The sequence below is a fragment of the Molothrus aeneus genome, chromosome 3, assembly GCF_037042795.1.
Source record: "Molothrus aeneus isolate 106 chromosome 3, BPBGC_Maene_1.0, whole genome shotgun sequence".
Lineage (NCBI taxonomy): Eukaryota > Metazoa > Chordata > Aves > Passeriformes > Icteridae > Molothrus > Molothrus aeneus.
Window position 1 is genome coordinate 34783218 of NC_089648.1, and position 16935 is coordinate 34800152.

Sequence of the window (16935 nt, forward strand, 5' to 3'; positions counted from 1 at the left end):
GCTCACTGTAACTGCACTGGTAAAAGAACACAGAAATAATGTTTAAATATTAATAGATTTTTTGCCTGTCTAAGGGTTTGAGAAGTTAAGCAGACAAATTTGATGACAATTATTAACATTTTTTCCCACAGCAGCCCTTTCTTTTCCCCCTCCTCCTTTATCTATCAGCAGCTCACTTATTTTTTCTAGCAGCCTCTCTGACAGCCAGTTGACATGTCCCAGGCTTCCCTTCCCCCTCTCATGTCCTTCACCAGTTGTAACTACTATAATTTACTTCAGCAAGAAAATTTTCATTGTGGCAAGAAGGTGAAATAAAACCCCCTATTCAACAGAATGCTGTCTGAGATATCATCTGAAGGAAATAAGACATTCTCACTGTTCTGTCTGATGCTTAGTAACCCCTTTTTGGTGATGTTATGATCATCACGTGTTATCAGTACTAGCAGTCGCTTTTGTTAGTGACTTATATTCTGTGTATAATTCATTATATTTAGTGACTGTTTTGCTGGAGAGGGCACAGATGAACTAAACAAGGTATAAATCCAATCCTCCCTTTGTTCAAAGTAAATTTTTTATTGTTTTACTACTGTATGAGGAAGAATTATTCTTGAAATTTATATTGCTATCATAATGTCTTGCTCTCATCTTCTCTACCTACCTAAATATCATCCCTTCATTTTTTTTCTTCCTAACCCAATACTTCAATTATTACTCTAATGTTGCTTGTTCCATAGCATCTGAAAAAATAAAGGTGATTGAATTCTTGTTGCTGGTGTCTAAGCAACTTGAGTTTAATTTTCTCTGATGATATCATGTCTGTGTTTCAACTGGAAGTAGAGTATTTTTCATATCAGTTCACCAAACAATCTTTATGGTCTATGTTAAAGATGAAATATAGAACAAGTGACATTTTTTGTGACTTAATACACTTTAGGATAGGTTTGATTACAATGTCATAGTCTTTGATTGCAGTCATGAAATACTGCAGTAATGAAATATTGCAGTCCCGCCCAAGGTGTCTGAAATGTGCAAATCTGATACTCATTGATTCAGTTGTCATCAGTAAAATGTCACTGTCCTGTTGTTCTTGGTTCTATTGGATGCAGTCAGTTTGAGCTATTCTATTCTAGCTACTTTGAGAAAAATATAATATGAACTTGATAAGTAATAAAATTACCTTACCCTATTTCTGCATGACTTTCTGTTCCTCCAAAATTGGGGAAGAAAAACTGAAATGGCTCCAGATTCTACCTTTCTTTAATTCTTTTTTTCCTTTGGTCTTTTTTTTATATTGAAGTCAGGTAGCCAAACTACTGGGAAGGATTTCTAATTGGTATTTTCTTTTGTACATTTATTGACAGACAGCTCAACATTTTTGAGGAAAAAAAAGTTTAATCAAGTTCTAAGTCTATAAACCAATGGGCTTTTGAAAGGAGATGTAATGGAGAAAGATTTGGAGTAACTATTTTTGGAAAACTTTCCAAAGAAACACTTACACCTTTTATTCATGGAAATACTGGCTTTACTTGCTTAGCTGTCCTTGTTTGAGTAAATCCTGTTCTGTTCAGCAGTGATCTTGGTTATGGTTTTGTGCATTGTCCTGCCATTGTATGAGGAGTTTGTTGGCTTCTGTATGTTGAGAAAAACACAGTGCCCTCTGGGTTACAGAAGGACAAAGATTCTCTCGAAGGAGCTCTGATTCTGGTATTTCTACAGTATTTTCTTTGTTTTATCAGAAGCAGCACATTTAAATAAAAGAATGGAATTTTGAAGTGCTGTTGGCTAGAAAGTAAGGTGTTATGGTTAAATTAATTTGTGAAACATTTAAATACATTTATATAGAGGGTGTATGCGCATTTATTTTACACGTGTTTATAGAATGCTTGAATTCAAGTACTGATCACATTTTATGTGACTAAAGAGGGAAGCTTTTATTCTTTCCAGTAGAACCCCATTGCTCAGCTGGATTTTTTTTCTTACAGAAGTAGATTTTTACTGGTATAATTTACAGACCAATAAAGCAAAGTATTATTTTTAGGACTTATTTCTAACATCAAATATGCAGGAAAGCTTCATAAGGTAATTCACATGCAGTGTTTGTGAGCCTTATGAAAAGTACTTTCCAGTTATGCAAATACATGAATAAGAAAGGTTTATATTCTATGATGAAGGTTAGCCCATTGCATCAGGAAATAGAACCAATGCCAGCTCATTTAGTGGACTGCTCAAGCAACGTCTATCATAAATTACATAAATGATGATTACTGTGAGAAATTTCAGACTTTTTTCTGGTATAACTTCTATGCCTAGAATATAGTATATATGATAATATGGTGTAACATAAATACTTTTGACATGTTTGGATTGGCTGCATTAATTATAGCAACTAGAGCTGTTAGTTATGAAGACTATTCAAATAAAGGCCAATAAAATATTTAAAAGCATCATGTTCTGCATGTTTGAATTTGCAAAAATGTTTTAAAATATTTGCACTAATGCTTTTCTATCTGGGAAGCTAAGATTTGGGGCCTTTTCTGAACAGAAATAAAAATCATGACACTAGGTACTAGTTGATATATTTTGACATATTTGAGATTTTACTGTCTTGTCTATATTATCCTCATGTATGTCTTGCATTAATTAAATTGGAGCTTGGGCTTTTTTATTCTTCTTGAAGACTTCATGTCTTGTGTCAGCTAGATTTTTCTTAAGTATATATGTCAGAATTCATTGGGCAACACATTCTCCAATGAATTCTGTCTAGTCTAGGCAAAAGATGAAAGAGAAAATATTTTTACAGATTTCTATAAATAGACTGTGAAAGATTTTTCTGTGCTGTAAGATTAGTTGTTTGATTTCATAGTTGCAACACCAGGAGAGGGAAAGCCTATGTCTTGGATATTGTACCTAATTTGGTTTTTGTTTGCTAGAATGATGTTTTCTTTGGTTTTTAGTTTAATACCTATCTGTCAAAGCATTACTGTTTGGGAATAAAGGAACGAAATACGTTAAGAAATCTGTTTATGTTTTTATTTTGAACAGCTTGCATGGTCTGAAGCAGTTAGTAGCTTAGTAGTAAGCAGGACATTTAGAGGCTGGGGTAATGACACAGTTCTCATCTTACAGCTTATTGTGCAAGAACTGCAGTGTGTGTATATTGTGTGTCTTTTCCTGATCTATAATAGGCAAGTGTTCATTTCTGTGTGTTGTAGCTGTAATAAAGCAGGGAAGTTGCAAACCATAGGGGTATATAACTAAAAAGATTGCCTCTTTCATTTGTCCAAGTAAAATGTCTATGTAGCTTCTTCAGACTAGACATAAGGTGGACATTTTTTATGGAGATGGTGGTGAGGCACTGGAACAAGTTGCCCAGAGATGTGGTTTATGCCCCATCCCTGGAAACATTCAAGGTCAAATTGCATGAGGCTCTGACCAACCTGTTCTAGTTCAAGATGCCCCTGATCATTGCGGAGAGATTGGACTAGATGGCCTTTAAGGGTCGCTGCCAACCCAACCCAACTCATTCTGTGATTCCTTGTCCAATTTTTGTAGTGATTTTAATAACTGCTGTCGTTTCTGTGCATAATACACTGGTCAGACACTAGACTGTGTTTGAATCTTAATCCCTTATAGCTCATGCTTGTAGCTTCTTTCCAGTCAAAGCACAACCCAGACACTGCCATTTGTCCCTGATAAATATATTCAGATTATAGCTTCTCTCTTCACAACTCTCTCAGATTTAGGAATGCTATTCACTTTGCCCACCAAGACAGGATTTTCTTTCATGCTCTCCAGCAGTCTCTCACTCTTTCCCCCACTAGTATTAGTTGCTTGTGCTTGTGTCAGCTTCCCTTTTTGTTTACTCATCCATGCCATGTTCCTCTCAGCCCTTCTTTGTCAGTGCTTGCCTTCTGTTTATCTTTCACTCTTGCTGTCTTCTTCCCTAATTTCTTTCTTGCTAATATATTGCTGACTACTTTTACTCTATTCCTTCCTCACTTTTGGTTGCTGCTAAAGGAGTTACTCTTCGTTCAGGACTACTGTTTCTTCAGGCTCTGAAAGGAAGGTGGTGGGTTTTTTTTGCTCCTGGGAACTAAACTTTTGCACGTAAGGTTAAAAGCCAGGGTGCTGGTGGCCTCCAGCAGCTTGATGCTCTTGCATGTGAGAGCAGGAGCTCTTTTTAAGAGACAAAATATTTCTGCTGGTGAAGTCAGGAAGGAACTGAATGAAATTGAAATCAAGTATCTTCTAATGGACGGTGAGACTTGCTAATGTGCTCTTTTGGGGGAAACTGTCGAGGCCATCCTAGAAATCTCACTGAAATTGTCATCTCTAGCCATCTTCTGTCCCCTCAGCCCACCAAGCAGTAAGTGAGGCATGCTTCTTGCATTAACATGTCACATTACTTGTGAACACCAGGTATTGCAGTGTGTAGACTGCTGAGCCATAGAGACCATTGTAGGCAGAATTCCTGCGGTGGATGCTGGCATTCAAAACGGGGAAAAGCCAGGTAAACACATTCCCTGCGGAGTTCTGTCTGGCATTGTGTGGTTTTTTTTTCCTGTGTCTCACTGTTATACAGATAGCTGTTCTTACAGACTGAAGGTTCGGAGGGTGTTTTATGGAACTTCTGTAATTTGTTCTGACATAGATGAATAATAAAGTCAGTGGCAGCCTTACTATAAATCACCGGTCTAGGCATGTAATTATTTCTGAATTTTTTTGGCTGTGCCTGTTACAGAAAAAAATGTGGTAGCTGATTTTTACTAGTTAACATCATTATTGGATTGGTTCACAAATGGGACATGTGTATTTTATAATGTAAAAGTTGTATGCAACTGTTATTCTTCTTGTGCCATTGACTGATGTTAAATATAAGAAATTATGAAAACATTGAAATTAGTTGTTTTCAAGAAGATAATTTAATGCCTTCTAGTGAGTCTGTGAAGGGAATTTTTAATGATTCATTGTTCTGTGTAATTTTTATGGTTGTGCTCCAAATCTGTCTGAGAACAAGTATTTTTGCTGCCCTATATTCTCTTCTTGCAGAAGATTCTCAGTTAAGGTATTTTAAGGGTAGTTATTGTAAATGTATATTTGTGCTGAAGTTATCATTGTAGAATTAAAGATAAAAGTTGCTGTTAGAGTACAAATCTATGCAGCATCTGATAACATCAGTATATAAAGCAGCATTCTTCCAGAGGCTGTTGATAGGCCAAATAAACAGGAAGTATCACTGGCAGTCTGTGGAAAAAAACATAGTGGTGAGCTCATAAATGTGAGTAGGCAGGCAGAACAGACTAATCCCACCACCGTGGGTCAGTTGCATAAGGATGCAGGATCTGTCAGACCTAAAGAATTTTTCCAGTGATCTGGAGTTTTGAAAGCAGTGAGTTTGCCTTGAAAAGTTCAGGCAAATAAAGCAGAAAAATAGGAATAGGAACCTTAATGTGTAGGTTTACCCAGATTTTGCTGAGTAAGAAGTACTACTTTAAAAAAAAATTAAAATTAGCAACCCAATGAAAGTATTGAAAAATGATGGGTTTTGTCTGTAGCTGCAGGCAGTAGTAACAAATCGAAAGATTAACAGTCATAACTGTCTCCCTGAAGAAAAAATTTCTATCAGCAGAGGATGAGTTAACCTGTAGCACTGTCTGTTCCAAAAATGCTCTTTGTCAGAGGAGAGGCAAGGCTGAAGGGGAGTAGAGCATGAAAGGCAGAGGATTTAGGAGCCTACTGTGGTAGTTTGCAAGGGGAGTAGGGATTTACTTCTTCTCCCACATGACCAATTCTAACAAGTTAGAAAATATCCTCCATTGACGCAGGTTTTCTAAATTTTAGCCTTTTTGTCAGTCATTTGCTTTGTTTGTCTTGGTACTAAATAGATCACAAGTCCGCAGATAGCGTGTACCATTGCATGCAGTCCTGAAATTATCTATTTTTAAGGTATGATATCTAGCCATTGTCAAACCAGTTCACTATTTTACTACCTGTGCAGAGGAAAAAAAAATACTCTTCTGGTTTTCAGGTTATAACCTCAAGATCACATGATGTATTGAGAATCTTGGCACAGATGGTGAAATTACAGAGGCTGAGCAGTTAAAACAAGAAATTTGCTCTTGTTAAATAATTAGGGAAATCCTTATCATTGGTACCAAAGAGTTAAATTCTAGTCTTTTGTATGCAAAATTGTGATTTATTGCTGTTGAGATTGGGCCTTAGGAAATAAATGCAGTTCTGTGATGTGGTATGGAAGTCTGTACTTATGCTGTTTCAGGAGTAAGTCCAAACCACAGACCTGAAAAAAACAATGCTACTACCATCAAGTCTGGCTGAAGTTGTTTGCAGCATAACACAGAATAAGTGATGTATTTGGCACAATGGAACAAGTGTCAGTCATATGGCTGGACTCCATTCCAAGTGAAAATAGGAGCCATATCTTATGTGGTTTACCCTTCACTAATCATTGAAAGCTGATGCCTTTAAATAAAACAGTACCTTCTTTTTTTCATTACATATCCTTTTCTTCTCTAGTTTCTTTCTTCTAAAAAAATAAAAAAGTTGAGAACCTCCAAGGAAAGCTTACATCTGAACTTAAGTTGTCTCTTAAAATGAAAATAAAAATGCAAACTGAAATAGAACACAAAAGCCAGATTAGACAATAGCATAAAAAAAAAAATCTTCTTTTACATCTTAAATGAGGACACAAAATGTATACCACTTAGTATCAAAAGAGAGTGTCAAGCTCTTAAAAACCTGCTAAATATCAGCCCATCGATGCCTGTTAATCTGGAAGAAAACATACCTAATTCTGGACATCCAGGAGATATCTGCAGTTTGGTCGTATAAGTAGAACTGAACACCTAATTTGATTGATAATGTCTTTGGACTATTATTAGAAAGTAGGAAATCCTAAAGGGGAAAAGCATTGAAACATTTTCTTAGCCAATCCTGATCTGAGTTGATTATTTCATTGTGTCTAAAATTACTTTGAATTGTGGTACTTGTTTCTTCCTCTTTCTCTGCAAGTTATGTACCTGCATGCATGCAAGTGAGTCACAGACTGCGTTATATGGAAGCAAAGAATCATGTTTATAACTCACTATAAGTCTCCATACTTTTTATTATATTTTTGTTCCATGCAGGCTAATACGAGCTTGCTTTTTTGTGTTTCTGTTACATTTGAATGCATACAAAGCTTTCTTTGAGTCTTTTGTTTCCAATGAAAATTCTCCATTGAGCATAGATCTTTGTATTCCTTTCACACAGCTCTTTTTGTGGAACATAGGAGACTTCCTCTGAAAGGGAAGATTTCTCTAGTGCTCATTTTCTCTGACCTTTTTCCCTGTGAATTGTATCATGTAAGGGACACTGTGCTGTCATTTCACTCTTATCTGCAGAGCTACATTCAGGGCTAGCTGGAAAGACATTCATCATGTGCTTGTGTTTCTTCTATTTCTGACCAGAGATCTGTTTCCAGTACCCCCATGTTCATGTCAAAGAACATGTTTTATTTACTTTTTTAAATACACGCAATATTTAGGTGTTTCTGAGTTGCAGGGTTATGGCGTGAGACAGATTTTCCAAGAGAAAACATAGGAATATCCAGCTTAAAAGCTGAGGAAATTCTTGGTGTGTAGTCAGAAGATGTGAAGAGTATAACGGGGGAAGGAACAGCTATGGCATTTCATATGTTTGGTTATGAACCTTGTGCTGAGAGTGCTTAACCATTTCCCTTTAGACTTCTGAACGGTGTGGCTGCGGAGAAGGAGAGTGAGTTTTGACTGGTGTTCTGCATGTGAGGAACTGTACATGGAATCAGAAGGAGATAAAAATAACAGAACAACATATTTAGATCTGTTAATAAAAGCAGCAGATCTAGACCTTTTCTATGATTCTTTTTGTTCTGTGTTCTTCAAAAAAATTCACTGAAGAGGCAAATAGGACTTGAGATTATTCAGGTTTCAGATGAGATGGTGATGGAGAATGGAAAGAGAAGTTGGATGTTCTCCTGACTAATGTTATTTAGAAGAACCAAGACCAGGGTAAGGCAGCCTCACTTTACTTGAATATTGCCTATGTTTCCTTTGCTAATGAAAACAAATGGAACAAAGAAGCTGTAAAGTCTGAGGGTATTTTCTTTTGGAAAGTCATCCTTTATCCCAATCAAGACTGTCAGCTTACTATGCTGAGTCTGAGTATTGACTAACAAAGCAGAAGGTTGCTCGTGAATAATGTTGATCTGTTGCTGAGAAGAGGCTGTGTTGAGTTTTTCAACCACAATTCTTTTAAGGCGAGGTAGAAGAGATGGCAATGACGTGTCTTGCTAGTTCTAATAAGGTTGGTAACAGTATCTTTGAGCAGATAGTAGAACTAACTTCCAATATTTCCTGCCTGGTTTTTTTTGGTTTTTTTTATTCCTTGAAATTCTAGGTGCTACAGAAGTGGTACACAAGCCAGCACAGTTTCCAAGCTGATCTAGCATACGTAGTTGCCTAGAAGCAAGAATTGTCCCTTTGCAAGGTAGATACCAGAAGGAGTAAGAGTTACTGCTTAAAATAAGTGCCATGGAGGGGAAATATGTTTAGAATGATAAGCAGGATAGAATCTGAGCCCACTGGTGGGTGCATATTTTCAAAACCTACCCATTTGCTACAGAACACTATTTAAATAGGGTAAAAAAAGCTGTGGAAAATGCAATTGAAGTGAAATTACATTAGCCTTCATGTATTGGGATATTTTTTATATCTTCCGAGAAGAAAATTTATTCCAGAATTGTCTTATAACTTTTTAACTGATTGAGCAAGCTACAAAGTAACTCTTATATTGTATTTAATGTACCTTCAGATGTGATAAATTCCAGATACAATAAATTTCAGAGAGAGAGTCAGTCACATGTGGACTAAAATTGAATGAGGCACTTGAGAACATTAAATTGCCTTTAGGTAAGTGCGATATAATTGCTGCTCTATTGAGTCTAACATTCATTTCTAGATCAGTCTAGTATAGTGTAAGTAACTGTTTACCTAATAGGTTTCTAACATTTTGCCTTATAAAGTGTGTATGGACAAAAAGAAAACTGAAAAAAGTGATCAGTATGTATGTGTACACGTTTCATTTTAAAACACTCATAATTTATATTTTATTCCAAATCCATTAAATTATCCAAGCTTCTGAAATTATGTATATGAAAAAAATTTCATTCATTTTGCATTGCTGTATACACTGAAGTATATAGCAATGCAAAAAAAAATCAGATAGTGTATTCTTGTTTTAGTGGTAGGAATCAACAAAAGGTACTCTGTATTTACAATGATGTAATGTTATAATTTGAGTGCTGAGGCTACCAGACAAGACTAGACAAAGTGAATTTTAAAAATGCCATTCTAATTAAACTAGTCCCTTGATGCAGATCACTGATGGTGTTTTGGCCTCACTCTTGACTTTTTAACACCCAAGAGGTATTTCTAATGGCTGTGGTTAAGAGCTTTAAGCCCAGCTCTGCTAATGATCAGCTAACACCTGTTGTGGTGAAAAGCTATTTTCGTTCAACAGTCCCAGGATTAGTTTTATGGACCAAAATAAACCATTGTCATACAATTGAGTGAATTGCTTTAGATTTTGGGGAAAAATATGCTGAATGTGTGGTCTAAACCTACTGAAATAGACGGAATATTAAAGCAGTACTGGAAAATGGCACTGTGCAAATGCTGATGTCTCAGCCAGTGCAGGAGAGTAAATCTTCTCCTCTGTGACTTTAATACTTTCAGGATTTCTGCCTCTCATTTGCCTAACATACAGTCAGAGAATTTTTTTAATCATGGTAATTCAAGAGGCCTTAAAAAAAACCACAGATGATCATGATTGACTCTGTAGCATGATGTAACAACTCACTGAAACACCAAGAGACCTAATAAACAAAAATACAGAACTTCTGCTAATGCACTTCATACAGGCTCAAGCATTGCTTTATTTTTTGTTTTGTTATTACAGTGCAAAGGTCTTGGCATAATGCTCTAAAGGTGCCATGTAGAATTTATATTAGATGCTGTTAGGCAAGAAAGTATTTAAGACCTAACCAAGTAATAACACATTTTTCTCATGCAGCATTGAAAAAGAAACACTAACACAGGACTTGGAATAATGCCTGAAGTATTACTAATTAGAAGTGTATAATGCAAGTTGTCACATTTGCAAAGAAAAAAATGTAAATTATCCTTGTCTTGCTAGTTTTTCCCTAAGACTATTAAATCAATTAGTAATCCGTAACTCCAAAGACTTTGCATATTGTTGGTTTTTAAGTTCTAGTTGTTAATGCCATGTGGAAAAAGATGCTTTTGGTTGCTACCTGAAATTGCAGTCCATTTCACAGAAAAAGACAGAAATTTTCAAGACAGTTACTCACGTGTTGATGTGACTTCTAATTTGCAGGATTAGTTGATAATATTTTGATTTTTTGTGGCCCAAAACTGTTAGAATGACTGGAAGTGTAGGACAGATTTCCATGTTTAGTGAAAGTGTGAAATTAAAGAGATGTATCAAGGCATATACAGCACAGGGTTTGATAACTGTTAAACATACCAGCAGGGCCTTTGATCTTTCTTTGATACCTGAGCAGAGCTTTTGACCTTGAGGAGGAAAGATGTAGTAGACTACAATACACACTGGTGTGAGTATTCCTTCTGTTTCAGTATTTTTTTAATAGGAAAAAAGCAACCAAAAACCAATCTGCAAAATCTCTTGGCTAGTCCATGCTAGGAATAATTTTCTGCGTAAATTTGACTATCTTTTCTTCTCTTCCTTCCTGCTAGCCACTAAACATATCCACTCTCATAGTATTTATGGAAGCCTTGCATTCTCAAGGTATAAAAATATTACTGTCCTTGTTTGTGTCCCGTATCTTGTTTGTGTTGCTCTCCAAGGACATAATTTTGCCAAATAGGTTAGAATTTGTCCGTTTGAAACAAGAATCATCTGGAGTGAAGTCCTAATGTAATTTTTTTGTTGTTGGACCTTAGAAAATATGAAGGCGTTTATAGATAATAAAATGTGACTGGAGAATATACAGCTTGATTGTTCATGTCTAAAGCAATGTCAATGATTATGGATGACAGAAGCTGGAAAGAGCGGATGGTTTGAAATAATTTGCTTCATCATCCTATTTGTTTGTTCCCAAGTTAATCGCTGATGTTTGTTTAGAACTGTCACATACTTAAGATGTTTTATATAAATTGGGGATTGTACTGTGGATTCCATGAGTAGTTGTTCTCCTGTAGAAGCAGTAAAGGCAATAGGCTTGAATTTGATGTGTTGTGTTTTGTTGCTACCTCTTCCAATTTACTGTCCAAGAGCAAATCTTTATTGGCTGTCAGGTTTTGTTTGAATTTTGAACCTAAAGTGAAGTTGTCATGTGTTAAGGTGATACCCTCAAAGAAATTAAAAGTATTTCATATATATATATTTAATATAGAAGAATGGAGTTGTTTCTGTCTGAACTTCAGATTATTCAATTTCAATAAAATGTTCATTTATGAAGAAACACTGGAGGAGCTCTCCTGTTAGTACAAAAAAAATAACCTCTGAAATTATAGCATTAAGTCTTTGTCTGAGATGAATCAGATGGGCATTTACAGATACACATTTTAGTTTATGGCTCCATTTCAATTTTTACATAAAAATACATTTAGAGATTAACATGCAGTAATTATGTATCATTACACATAACAGAGAGGATTTGTGTATAACAACAATGGAAAATAAAAAGGAAAAGTCTTGGGGTAGCATTGAACTAAGGAAAATGGTGTATCAAACACAAAAACTTTTTATTGTAATTGTTATTCAGTATTCTGCAATTCTAAATCCATTTTTATTAGAAATTTCATTTCTATATATAAAGAGCATATGTACTATGATAATGGCAAAATAGAAACTTTAAATTTAAATATAGATAAAAGGAGAAATGTTCGTTAAGCTGGTTGCTAAGCAGTTTTTTGCATTAAACTATTTATATACACCAGCACAACAGCATTCTGTGCTTAAAAGCAATCCTTTGTCACACACATTAAATCAGCTTAAATATCAAATACTACTCCTTGACCATTTAAATATGCCTATTTAGAAAACAGTAATGAATTTTAGTTGTTTATTGATTTGAGGGTTTTTGTATGTGTGCAGCTATTACAGTTTCCTCTTAATTTGTGGTCACTGAAGGAGGATTGGTGAACTGCTGAGTGTTGTGATAAGAATAAAAACGCTAGGAGGAATTGGAGCTCTGTGAAACCTCAGCATCATACTTTTGTTAGTGATGCCATATAGTCAAATCTTCTTTTGATTCCTCTTTATTTTGAAATCTTTGGGGTGGGCATGTACAGCAGAATAGGTATGTATACTTGATTTGAACATACTTGATCTGTTTGAGCCAACAGGCAATTTTTACATGTTCCTAACACTAAGCAGAAAAGCTAAAAGTGGTCATACTGACTGGCTTGTTCTGTTGCCAAGCCATGGTTCTGCTGCTTAATTGTAATTAGAAATTTAGTATTTTTCTTGCCCTCTTGATACTTGTGCTTTTCACTAAAACATAAGAAGTGCGCTGGTACTGGAAACCACTTAGTCACAAATGTGCTTTATTTTAACTTACAGGGTTCTAACAGAATTATTGTTTGAAGTTACAAATCTCATTTCATCCAGATGCTGCCAGTACTACTGCAGATCATTTGTGTTTGAGCTTGGTTAGTAAAGGAGTTAATATTTTAAGGACTTTTTTCAAAATTTCTATTATTTTTGCATCCCTCTGGACCTTGGATTGCCTTAATCTTTCTTAGACAATTAAAAATAGTTCCATAAAGTTCATTTAGCTACTTTCCAGGGCAGTGTTCTGTACATACTTTTTTCCAGAAATGCAAGGAGTACCTTTTATTAAACACTATTCTGTTGAAAAAATATGGATTTAATGAAAAGAAGTCTTTCCATAATAATGTAGCATCTTTCAGGTTTTTCTCCATGTTGATTTTTTTAAAATTTTATTTCATTTGCTTTTTTGGTCACCAGTTTAGTGCTAGGAGAAATTTCCAAAAAATTTGATATTAAGTAAGTGTCATTTGAACATGATTTTTCAGAAGAAAAACTTGCATTAGTTGTACAGAAACTTAAGTGTCAGATTATTTGGATGAGAATAACATGTGCAAAGCAAATCACTTTTCTCCCTAATATCATGCTGTTTTTTTCCTCTTGATCTTAGTCATGAATTCCATAGAAGTTTTTCCCAATTCTTTGCTGTGTACATAAAAACAAATTAAACACTTTAAAGTTAGCTTTCAGTTATAAAGTCATTCAGCAGAGATTAACAGATACATAGACAAGCAAATGCACATTTTCCCTGTTCATGCCTCAGTCGTATTAGTGGGTTTTTAATGTAGTCACCTGATAATTGTGCAGGATATAGAATGTGTAAAAGAAGCCATAGTAGTGTCTCATTTTACAGCAAAGCACAGAACGAGTTAAAAGCTTGCCATTTTGCCTTGGGATGTGTTGAAGAAATAAGGGTTTCATGTTAATTATCTGAATGAATTACTGAAAATCATTAAATCAGGATGTAATAGTTATATGAAACAAGACTATTGACTCTTGACTCTTGACAAGACTATTGGACTGTGGATGAAGTAATCCACATGAGTAATCTGAAAATCTTAATGTATGGATTTTTTTGAAATGTGAACACCAAAGCTCCTGAAGTATGTTAATTGAAATGGATAATATAAGGAACTAAAAAGGAATATTTTTCATTTTTTTTTCCCTCTAAATTGTCCCCAGTGTTTTGTGCTTGTTTGTAACTTAAAATAAGTTAGTAAATAACCTGGGCTGAATCTGAATTAAGGGTCATGTCTTGGGAGGCATGACTCAGGATGCCTCATGCCTGTGACTTCAGTGAAATAATTTCACCACATCCTGGCAATTTGGCCAAGCAGAATATTTTTGGTTCACTGATGGACTGATGTGCAAATTCTTAGGAATTCCACAAGTGGTTGCAATTAAAATTGCTTCGTTTAGAAGTCCATTTTCAGATGATAGCTCCATCATAGCAATCACAGTACTTTGCTAGGCTACTGGTAGTTATCAGTGAGCAAGCTTCAGGAGTAAAACAATAACCTTACTGCATAGATTTATCATAAGGAAAAATTAGTAACCATTAAAATTAATTAGCGCTGCAGTTAATAACAGTCATCTTTACTTGTTCCAGGTATTTTAGCATGTCTTATATGCCCAAGTAAGCTCTTCCTGACTTTGATGACAGGAAGAATTCCTATAGGAACTCCAGCTTTTTAAAATAGTAGATGCAGGAAGGCAAAAGAGTTGCTTTGACCAATCTTTACCTTCTCTAAGTTGTGACTGACTGATGCAGTTCTTTGTCTGTTTCTCTGACAGAAAGTTTTAAGAGTGATCAGGGAGTGCTTCACACCTAGGTTAAATTCTGAATACTGAGGCTGAAATGGTTTGTTCATGGTATCTGATTTTTGGGTTTGACAGAAATCTTTGGCTGGGTTTGATCTGGGTGTCATTCCTAATGTCACCTATCTCACAATTCAGGTATTACTTGGAATCACGAAATGGTTTGGGTTGATAGGGACCTTCAAGGCCATCCTGTTCCAACTCCCCTGCCATGGGCAGGGACACCTTCCACTAGACCAGTTTGCTCAAAGCCTCTCCAACCTGGCCTTGAACAAATCCAGGGATAGGGCATCAATAACTTCCTTGAGCAATCTGGAACAGGTTGCCAGGAGAAGTTTATGTTCCAAGGACAAAACTTGCCTTTTGTTTTTACATATTTATAAGTGTTGTACAATAATGGACTACTTTGCTATTAAGACTTGCAGCATCTTGTTTCATTTCAATGTCATATAAGGAAGTTATATTGAATTAAATATTCTGGTCTGTGTAATACTTTGGTCATCTCCTTTTTTACATTCTGATATGATGGGAGAGGATGATATTGTTTGTAGGAAAAAAATGTGTGAAAGAATTGGAAAATTACTTTTCCCATGTGAAAATATCCAATTCTGTGCAGAAAATGTTGCATGACCTTATTTCCTTTCATTTCTTCTCAGTCTGTCTAATCTTCCCATGTTTCTCTTTATTTTATTGTTCTTTCCCTAAAGTAAGAACAATGATAACTTGTGAATATTCTCAATAGTGGTTTTGCTTCAGAATTATTATTTTGTTAATTTTCTTAGCTGCCCTTGGTGCAGTATAATGAACTTCCAAGTATGTTGACAAAACCTGCATGGTCTTAGGTTGTCGTCCCCCCCCGCCCCCCTCCGCCGCCGATGTTTTATTTTAACCTATAATCCTATTAGCAGAGCCTAGATTTAATTTCAGGTGAAAACATAAAGCTTTGGATCTTATGAGAAAGCATTTATTATCTGGAATACTTGGACATTTTGGGTATAAGATTAAAGCTTGCTTAATGGTTATGGTTAGATGTTCTGAAACTATTCTTTACAGTCTTTGAGTATAAACATTTGTGCCCTTTATGCATGTATTATTTTGATTTTTTGTGGTGCTTTAAACATTCCAATTAGGCAATGAAAAGGTGAACATTTGAATTCTGGCACAGGACTGTGAGCTCTGTATCAGTACAAAGTACAAGTGCTTCTTAAATGCAAACTAGGTCTGCTTCTCATTGTCTTGTGCAGTTGCAATATTTTTTTGCATCAGTAAAACTGTTGGAGAAATGAAATTTTTTTCTGTAATTTTACAGCAGATATACCTTTCATTTTATTTAATTAATACCTTTAAAAAGCAGGATTGCTATTCAAAATGCTACTTTTTATTGCTCCTGCAAAGGAACAAAATGTAATTATCTCTGCTTGTATTCCACCCTTTTTCTCTTCAGATTTCCTCCCTCCCTATTTGACTTTATGCACAGCTCATGCAGCATGCTTGCTTAAATCACTGCTCAGGTGGTGGTGTGGGAGGTGCACACAGAGGCAGGGGAGAGGCTCTCCTGGGCTGCTGGTTCTCCTACAGAGCCGGATGCTGTGGACAAGAAACTTTGTACTCTGTCCTTCGTGGGCCACTTGCTTGAAGCAATGAGAGAACAAGGACTCTGCTGCTGGACAAGGGCAGTAATCAGACCTGAAAATATCTTTAGGAGCGTTATTAGCCAAGACTTTTAGTTGTCATTGTTCTTTTGCAAAGTTAATACTGATGTCTACCACCAGGTAGCACAGAAATAAATCCCTTGAAGTAAAAAATTAAATAGTATGACACAATACTAATAGTGGAGAAAATAGGGAAAAGGGTGACCTTCCCCACAAAATAAGCTTTTAAGCTAAAAGAAACATTGTTCCAGTGTTTGCCCAAGCAATTCCTTAAGGTGTTTGATTTAGCAGCTACCTGGTATGGCTGCTAAAAATAAACTCAGACACCAATCTCCTGTGCTAGGAATGCCTTGCTTGTGTTTGTCTTAAGATGAAACTAAAATAGGTGTTTGAAGTTTGATGAAACAGAGGAGAGATAGCTCTCAGAACTAGGACATCCATCAGTTACCAGATTTGGTGATTATAGTTTGTAAAAGGGTACTTGACAATCTACAGAATAGAGAATGTTGTGATTGTGTTCCCTTAATTAATTCCAGATCCTCAGAACGTAGAGGATAGTATAGAAGCCTTTGGGTGCCTCTTAATCTAAGACTGAGGAGAAGTCCTGAAAGAGTCAGTGCAGAGGTTCTTGCTCACAAAGGATAGGATTAGTTGAGTGTTTGGTTGTTGCACAACAACACTGCCTTCATTTTTGCTTTTGTTGTTGCCTCTCTTCCTATTGTAGTTTTGTTTGGAGGATATTTTTTAGATTGTTTCTTTCTGCCTCCTTTCTTTTGAAATCATTAGGGAAAACAAAACCAGATTACAACATGACAGAAATTTGTCAGGCATTAGA

General features: G+C 35.7%; 1 protein-coding gene across 1 annotated transcript in view; it reads left to right on the forward strand.

Moving 5' to 3' along the window:
• Window positions 1-16935, forward strand: part of TTC27 (tetratricopeptide repeat domain 27) — a 111545-nt gene that overhangs the window by 38804 nt on the left and 55806 nt on the right. The window lies entirely within an intron of this gene.